Below are 8768 nucleotides of genomic sequence, written 5' to 3'. Positions count from 1 at the left end.
GCATCTCCTTTACACATTTGGTAAAGTCGCTAGCATCGAAGGGAGACCCGTCCTCTTTCAAGCTTGGATAGCTAGTTGCCAGCTCCTCCGGGTCTAGATCCGCCTGCCATGCTTTGGCCCGACTCAAAGCAATGATGGCGCCGGCTTGAGCTACGGATCTTTTGATTTATTCAATCCTCTTGGGCATGAAAGATAACTTGTCCAAAACATCCTTGATGAGTGAAGGCGGCAGTTTGTCATGTGAGATAAATCCTAAGGATCGTTGCGTGCCTATGTACAACTGTTCCACCAGAGTGTAAACCACCTTCAACTTCACCAACATGTCTTGGCCAAGGTTAGAGCTTCTGGGGCCTGCATGCACAACATATGATAAGTCGCCGGGTGGCTTAAAGTAATTTACTAAGGAAAAATTGCAATGCAAGGATAATTAGCAAAGATGGCGGCTGTCATTTTATTTACATGTCGTCTTAAACCGGATAACTCTTCGGTCAACGGTTTAAGGGCAGCTTCAACATCTTCAGCTCTTTCCAAAAGAGCTACTTTTTTGGTCTCCAAGCCGGCTCTCTGCGTGTCGAAATCTGTCTTCAGTTTTTTAGATACTTCTAAGGCGGCTTTTAGTTCTGATCGTTTAGTTTTTCTGCTATTGCTTTATTCATGACTTATACATGTTCCTATGACTATGAGATTATGCAACTCCTAAATACCAGAGGAACACCTTGTGTGCTATCAAACGTGACAACATAACTGGGTGATTATAAAGATGCTCTACAGGTGTCTCTAATGGTGTTTGTTGAGTTGGCATAGATCAAGATTAGGATTTGTCACTCCGTGTATCAGAGAGGTATCTTTGGGCCCTCTCGATAATGCACATCACTACAGGCCTTGCAAGCAATGTGACTAATGAGTCAGTCATGGGGTGATGCATTACGAAACGAGTAAAGAGAGTTGTCGGTGACGAGATTGAACTAGGTATGATGATACCGACAATCGAATCTCGGGTAAGTAACATACCGATGACAAAGGGAACAATGTATGTTGTTGTGCGGTTTGACCGTTAAAGATCTTCGTAGAATATGTAGGAGCCAATATGAGCATCCAGGTTCCACTATTGGTTATTGACCGGAGATGTGTCTCGGTCATGTCTACATAGTTCTCGAACCCATAGGGTCCGCACACTTAACATTTGATGACGATTTGTATTATGAGTTCATGTGATTTGATGACCGATGGTTATTCGGAGTCCTGGATGAGATTGCAGAGATGACGAGGAGTCTCGAAATGGTCGAGACATAAAGATTCATATATTGGAAGGTTACATTCGGACACCGGAATGGTTCGGGTCGTTTCAGAGTACCGGTGGTTACCGGAAGCCCCCGAGAAAGCTATTGGGCCTCATGGGCCTTAGTGGAGAAGAGAGAGGGCTGGCCAGGAGGTGGCGCGCGCCCCCTTTCCCCAATCCGAATTGGACAAGGGGAGGGTGTGGCGCCCCCTGTCGGTGTCAAAACCAGCGGATCTCGGGTAGGGGGTCCCGAACTGTGCGTCTAAGGCGGATGGTAACATGAGGCAGGGGACACAATGTTTACCAACGTTCGGGACCTCTCGATGGAGGTAATACCCTACTTCCTGCTTGATTGATCTTGATGATATGAGTATTACAAGAGTTGATCTACCACGAGATAGTAGAGGCTAAACCCTAGAAGCTAGCCTATGATTATGATTGTTGTTGTCCTACGGACTAAACCCTCCGGTTTATATAGACACCGGAGGGGGCTAGGGTTACACAGAGTCGGTTACAAGGGAGGAGATCTACATATCCGAATTGCCAAGCTTGCCTTCCACACAAAGGAGAGTCCCACCCGGACATGGGACGAAGTCTTCAATCTTGTATCTTCATAGTCCAACAGTCCGACCAAAGGATATAGTCCGGCTGTCCGAGGACCCCTTAATCCAGGACCCCCTCACCCCCCTCCTTCCTTCTCTCCTCCTCCTCCTTCCCCCCTTTTCCCACTTGGAATAGGAAAGGGGGGGTGAATCCTACTAGGTTGGAGTCCTAGTAGGACTCTCCCCATGGCGCGCCTCCTCCTTGGCCGGCCTCCTCCTCCCCTCCTTTATATATGTGGGGAGGGGGGCACCCAAAGGCACACAGACAATCTCTTAGCTATGTGCGGTGCCCCCCTCCACAGTTTTCCACCTCGGTCATATTGTCATAGTGGTTAGGCGAAGCCCTACGTCGGTAACTTCATCATCACCGTCACCACGCCGTCGTGCTGACGGAATTCGTAGAAGGTCACCCGTATAACCAGGCATCTCCTCTGCAGGATGACCAGTTAGCACACCTACAGACATTACTCTGTTAGTCGACTTCCCCAACGAACTTTTTTTCTCTCCAAAGGTTCGTTCAAGCACTTAATAAATATGTCGCACCGAAGCCGCTGATTCTCCTTAACGGAGTCTGACAGCTGGGCACGAACATCTTTCAGCTCGATGCCCAGCTTGGTGTTGGAATCTTGGAGATCGTTCTTCTCCCGCCTCACCTTTGTCAGCACCTTCTCACCAGCCTTCAGCTGGCGTAGGAGGTGTTGCCTTTCCGGATTCAATCCGGCACCATCTGCAATTTCATTTGTCAGATTCGCACCCATGTCGTGCTTCGCAAAATACTTATCTTTCGAAGTTTATATTACCAGAGGAGGTCTCCTTGGGCTCCCCTGCCGCGGCTAGTGCGGCCTCAAGTTGGGCTTTGCACTCTTCCAGCTCCTGGGACAGTAGGGAATTCTTTTCTGTAAGAACCTGCATAACATATGATCCTTAAATCAGTTATTCTAACTGTTTCAAGTCTCGGGGGCTACTGGTATATATATATAATTACCAAAATTTTCTTACCCGTATGTCTTTTACATATTGCTCCGTGGCTCTGGCTAGACCATTTTGAGCGGCACGGAGGTAGGCATCTCTCGAATTGAAGGCATATAATGCCTCTCGGGATAAACAAGCGTCGCGAAGAATTGTCCGGCGACGCATGTGGTTCATGGCACTCTCCACCTCAGAGTTGGTGGCAGACAACCTGTCCACGTCCTCCGTCGGAAGAGCGTCCGGTGCACGCCTTGTGTTCGCCTCCGCCTCTGGACTAGGCTTTGGAGCCTGGCTGGTGGAGGCGCGATTTGCAGCCTCTCCGGATATAGTACGGCGAGGTCTCTTTGTCCTGAAGAGAGCACGAATGTTAAAATGCCTTGAAGGTATAACACCTGGGATAAGGGGGCGCGCCATACCTTTGCGCTGACGTCTCGATCCGGACTACACCTCTTTTCTGCCCACGGGGCCCTGCAGCCCCTCGTTGGCTTGTCGCCGCAGGTTCGGCCTCCCGTCTCAAAAACCTCCCCTACAAAGCTCGGTTGTAATCAGGAAACTGAAAACATGAGAGGGCGGACCCCTATTCGGGGTACTGGGACTTCGATCTCAGTTACCCGGGAGGCCGGGATTATCCCTGGGTAATCGGCCGTAATGGCCACCAAGGCGTTGTCCTTTCTTAATTGATGAAACACTCCATCAATCAGCTCCACAGATAAGTCCGGATCCTCTTGAGAGGCCGGGTCGAGGGACCCTCCTGGGTCCTCGGGTTGTGGAGGAGGGCTGTTTATTTCTTTAACAGCCTGGCCCAGTTCATGTGTTAAAGTCGTTAGACTGAATATTTAACAATGGGAATATAAAATGGATGGGCAAGTAAACCACTTACCCAGCTTGGGGGATTGTACATAGAAAATCCACCCTGCGGGTTGACGTGGAGAAATTCCTCCTCTTCTCCCTTGTACAAAGTGGACAAGGTCTTTGTTAGGGCCGCAGCCGAATCCGGTCCCTTACGGCCGTAGCAGGTGGCGTCGTCCTCCCCGTTGAAATCCCACATGGGGTGGCCTCTGTACTGTAGCGGCTGCACCCCTCGCATGATGCATGCGGCCATGACCCCGATCATGGTCAATCCGGAATGAGCTAACAATCTTATCCGGCTCATCAGGTAACAGACGTCCTTGTCACTTTCCCTCTGAGGGCTCCGTGGATGCCAACTTAGGCACTTCTTTAGTGGAGCACTGTCGAACTCAGGGAGGCCGATCCGGACAGGATCCGGCAGCGGGACGCCCTCTATGTAAAACCATTCCGAAGGCCAGTCCTCGGACACCTTCTTTGGGGTTCCGGATAGATATCCGATCCCGGCGATGCGCCACACTTCGGCTCCGACCACTTGATATATCGACCCCTTCTGAGAGCGGGGCACAAGGCAGAATAGCTCTTTCCACAGCCCGAAATGAGCCTCAACACCCAAGAACAGCTCGCGGAGGGCTACGAAGCCCGCGATATGCAATACGGAGGCAGGTGTAAGATTGTGTAGCTGGAGGCCATAGAACTCTAGGAGCCCCCGGAGAAATGGATGTATTGGAAATCCAAGCCCTCTTATTAAATAAGTGAGGAGGCATACCCGCTCTCCTTTGGAGCGATTAGGGGCACTCTCCGCTTGCTCTCCGCCATTATAGATGGCAAGACCGGCTCGAACCGGGACCATATAGGCCGAGGGGAGAAATCCCTTGGTCTGGAGCGTCACTAGCTCGCTATGCGGGATGGAACATCTCTCCCAATATCCAGGCTGAGGGCTGGAGGGGCGAAAGGAGGAGTTGCGACGGCTGGCCATGGTGGTATGGACCTTTGTCGGATGCGCTCTGATGAACACTCGCGAAGGGGAGAAGGTGTGGTTTGGATCTAAATCCTCGTCCCCTTAAATGGGCGGCTCATTTACACGGCTAGGGGTGTGGATGTAAAAACACTCAGACTTTTCATATTCATTTGACAACGTGGGAGACGGCCATTATTGGGCGTAGAAGCCGAGGAGTGCAACATTTACAAGAAACCGGACTTTATTCGACAGGTACACGGAATTTGAAGGAGAACCCGCCTTGCAATGCCGAAGACAATCTGCGTGCCGGACTCATCGTCATTGAAGCCTGGTTCGGGGGCTACTGAGGGAGTCCTGGATTAGGGGGTGTCCGGATGGCCGGACTATACCTTCAGCCGGACTCCTGGATTATGAAGATACAAGATTGAAGACTTCGTCCCGTGTCCGGAAGGGACTTTCCTTGGCGTGGAAGGCAAGCTTGGCGATACGGATATATAGATCTCCTACCATTGTAACCGACTTGGTGTAACCCTAACCCTCTTCAGTGTCTATATAAACCAGAGGGTTTTAGTCCGTAGGACAACATACAGAACAACAATCATACCATAGGCTAGCTTCTAGGGTTTAGCCTCTCCGATCTCGTGGTAGATCTACTCTTGTACTACGCATATCATCAATATTAATCAAGCAGGACGTAGGGTTTTACCTCCATCAAGAGGGCCTGAACCTGGGTAAAACTTTGTGTCCCTTGCCTCCTGTTACCATTCGGCCTAGACGCACAGTTCGGGACCCCCTACCCGAGTTCCGCCGGTTTTGACACCGACAACGACCATGTCACGACACGTTGATAAAGATCAAGATGATGGAGATCATGGTGTCATGCCAGTGATGGTGGAGATCATGATTGTACTTTGGAGATGGAGATCAAAGGCACAAGATGATGATGGCCATATCATGCCACATATTTTGATTGAATGTGATGTTTATCTTTTATGCATCTTATTTTGCTTAGTACGGCGGTAGCATTATAAGATGATCTCTCACTAAATTTCAAGGTATAAGTGTTCTCCCTGAGTATGCACTATTGCGACAGTTCGTTGTGCTGAGACACCACGTGATGATCGGGTGTGATAAGCTCTACGTTCACATACAACGGGTGCAAGCTAGTTTTGCACACGCCGAATACTCGGGTTAAACTTGACGAGCCTAGCATATGCAGATATGGCCTCGGAACACTGGAGACCAAAAGGTCGAGCATGAATCATATAGTAGATATGATCAACATAGTGATGTTCACCATTGAAAACTACTCCATCTCACATAATGATTGGACATGGTTTAGTTGATTTGGATCACTTGATCATTTAGATGACTAGAGGGATGTCTATCTAAGTGGGAGTTCTTAAGTAATATGATTAATTGAACTTTAATTTATCATGAACTTAGTCCTAATAGTATTTGCATAACTATGTTGTAGATTAATAGCTCGCGATGTAGCTCCCCGTTTATTTTTGATATGTTCCTAGAGAAAAACTATGTTGAAAGACGATAGTAGCAATGATGCGGACTAGGTCCGTGATCTGAGGATTATCCTCATTGCTGCACAGAAGAATTATGTCCTTGATGCACCGCTAGGTTGCAGACCTATTGTAGGAGCAGATGCACACATTATGAATGTTTGACAAGCTCGGTATGATGACAACCTTATAGTTTAGTGCACCATGATTTACGGCTTAGAACTGGGACTTCAAAAATGTTTTCAACACCATGGAGCATATAGGATGTTCCAAGAGTTGAAATTGGTATCTCATACTCATGCCCGTGTCAAGAGGTATGAGACCTCTGATGGTACTTTGCCTACAAGATGGAGGAGAATAGCTCAACGAGTGAGCATGTGCTCAGAATGTCTGAGTACTACAATCACTTGAATCAAGTGGGAGTTAATCTTCCCGATAAGATAGTGATTGACAGAGTTCTCTAGTCACTATCACCAAGTTACTAGAACTTCGTGATGAACTATAATATGAAAGGGATAACGGAAACAATTCCCAAAGCTCTTCGCGATGCTGAAATCGGCGAAGTTAGAAATCAAGAAAAAGCATCAAGTGTTGATGGTTGACAAGACCACTAGTATCAAGTAAAAGGGCAAGGGAAAGAAAGGGAACTTCAAGAAGAATGGCAAGCAAGTTGTCACTCCCATGAAGAATCCCAAAGCTAGACCCAAGCCTAAAACTGAGTGCTTCTACTGCAAAGGAAATGGTCACTGGAAGTGGAATAGCCCTAGATACTTGGCGGATAATAAGGATGGCAAAGTGAACAAAGGTATATTTGATATACATGTTATTGATGTGTACTTTACTAGTGTTTATAGAAAACCCCTCGGTATTTGATACTAGTTCAGTTGCTAAGAGTAGTAATTTGAAATGGGAGTTGCAAAAATAAACAAAGACTAGTTGAGGACGAGGTGATGATGTGTGTTGGAAGTGATTCCAAGGTTGATAAGATCACCATCGCACACTCCCTTTACCTTCGGGGTTAGTGTTGAACCTAAAATAAATGTTATTTGGTGTTTGCGTTGAGCATGAATATGATTGGATCATGTTTATTGCAATACGGTTATTCATTTAAGTGAAAGAATAATTGGTGTTCTATTTACATGAATAAAACCTTCTATGGTCATACACTCAATATAAATGTTTTGTTGAATCTCGATTGTAGTGATACACATATTCATAATATTGAAGCCAAAAGTTGCAAAGTTAATAATGATAGTGCAACTTATTTGTGGCACTGACGTTTAGGTGATATTGGTGTAAAGCGCATGAAGAAACTCGATGCTGATGGGCTTTTGGAATCACTTGATTATGAATCACTTGATGCTTGCGAACCATGCCTCACTAAGACTCCGTTCTCCAGAACAATGGAGCGAGCAACTGCCTTATTGGAAATAATACATACTGATGTATGCGGTCCGATGAGTGTTGAGGCTCGCGGTGGGTATCATTATTTTCTGACCTTCACAGATGATTTCAGCAGATATGGGTATATCTACTTAATGAAACATAAGTCTGAAACATTTGAAAAGTTCAAAGAATTTCAGAGTGAAGTGGAAAATCATCGTAACAAGAAAATAAAGTTTCTACGATCTAATCACGAAGGCGAATATTTGAGTTACGAGTTTGGTCTTCATTTGAAACAATGTGGAATAGTTTTGCAACTCACGCCACCTAGAACACCATAGCATAATGGTGTGTCTGAATGTTGTAATCATACTTTATTGGATATGGTGCAATCTATGATGTCTCTTACCGATTTACCACTATCGTTTTGGGGTTATGCATTAGAGACAGCTGCATTCACGTTAAATAGGGCACCATATAAATCCATTGAGATGACACCGTATGAACTATGGTTTGGCAAGAATCCAAAGCTGTCGTTTCTTAAAGTTTGAGGTTACGGTGCTTATGTGAAAAAGTTTCAAACTGATAAGCTTGAACCAAAATCGAAGTAGTGCGTCTTCATAGGATACCCAAAAGAAATTGTTGGGTACACCTTCTATCACAGATCCTAAAGGCAATATCTTTGTTGCTAAGAGTGGATCCTTTCTAGAGAAGAAGTTTCTCTCGAAAGAAGTGAGTGGGAGGAATGTAGAACTTGATGAGGCAATTGTACCTTCTCCTGAATTGGAAAGTAGTTCATCACAGAAATCAGTTCTAGTAAGCTAATGATGATGATCATGAAACTTCAGATCAAGTTACTACCAAACCTCGTAGGACAACCAGAGTATGATCTGCACCAGAGTGGTACGGTAATCCTTTCTGGAAGTCATGTTACTAGACCATGACGAACCTACGAACTATAAGGAAGCGATGATGAGCCCAGATTCTGTGAAATGGCTTGAGGCCATGAAATCTGAGATGGGATCCATGTATGAGAACAAAGTATGGACTTTGATTGACTTGCCCGATGATCGGTGAGTCATTAAGAATAAATGGATCTTCAAGAGGAAGACGGATGCTGATAGTAGTGTTACTATCTACAAAGCTCGAATTGTCGCAATTTTTTTCGACAAGTTCAAGGTGTTGACTACGATGAGATTTTCTCACTCGTA

The sequence above is a fragment of the Triticum urartu genome, chromosome 1, assembly GCF_003073215.2.
Source record: "Triticum urartu cultivar G1812 chromosome 1, Tu2.1, whole genome shotgun sequence".
Lineage (NCBI taxonomy): Eukaryota > Viridiplantae > Streptophyta > Magnoliopsida > Poales > Poaceae > Triticum > Triticum urartu.
The sequence above is the reverse complement of the archived record's forward strand: the minus strand, read 5'-3'. Positions refer to the sequence as shown.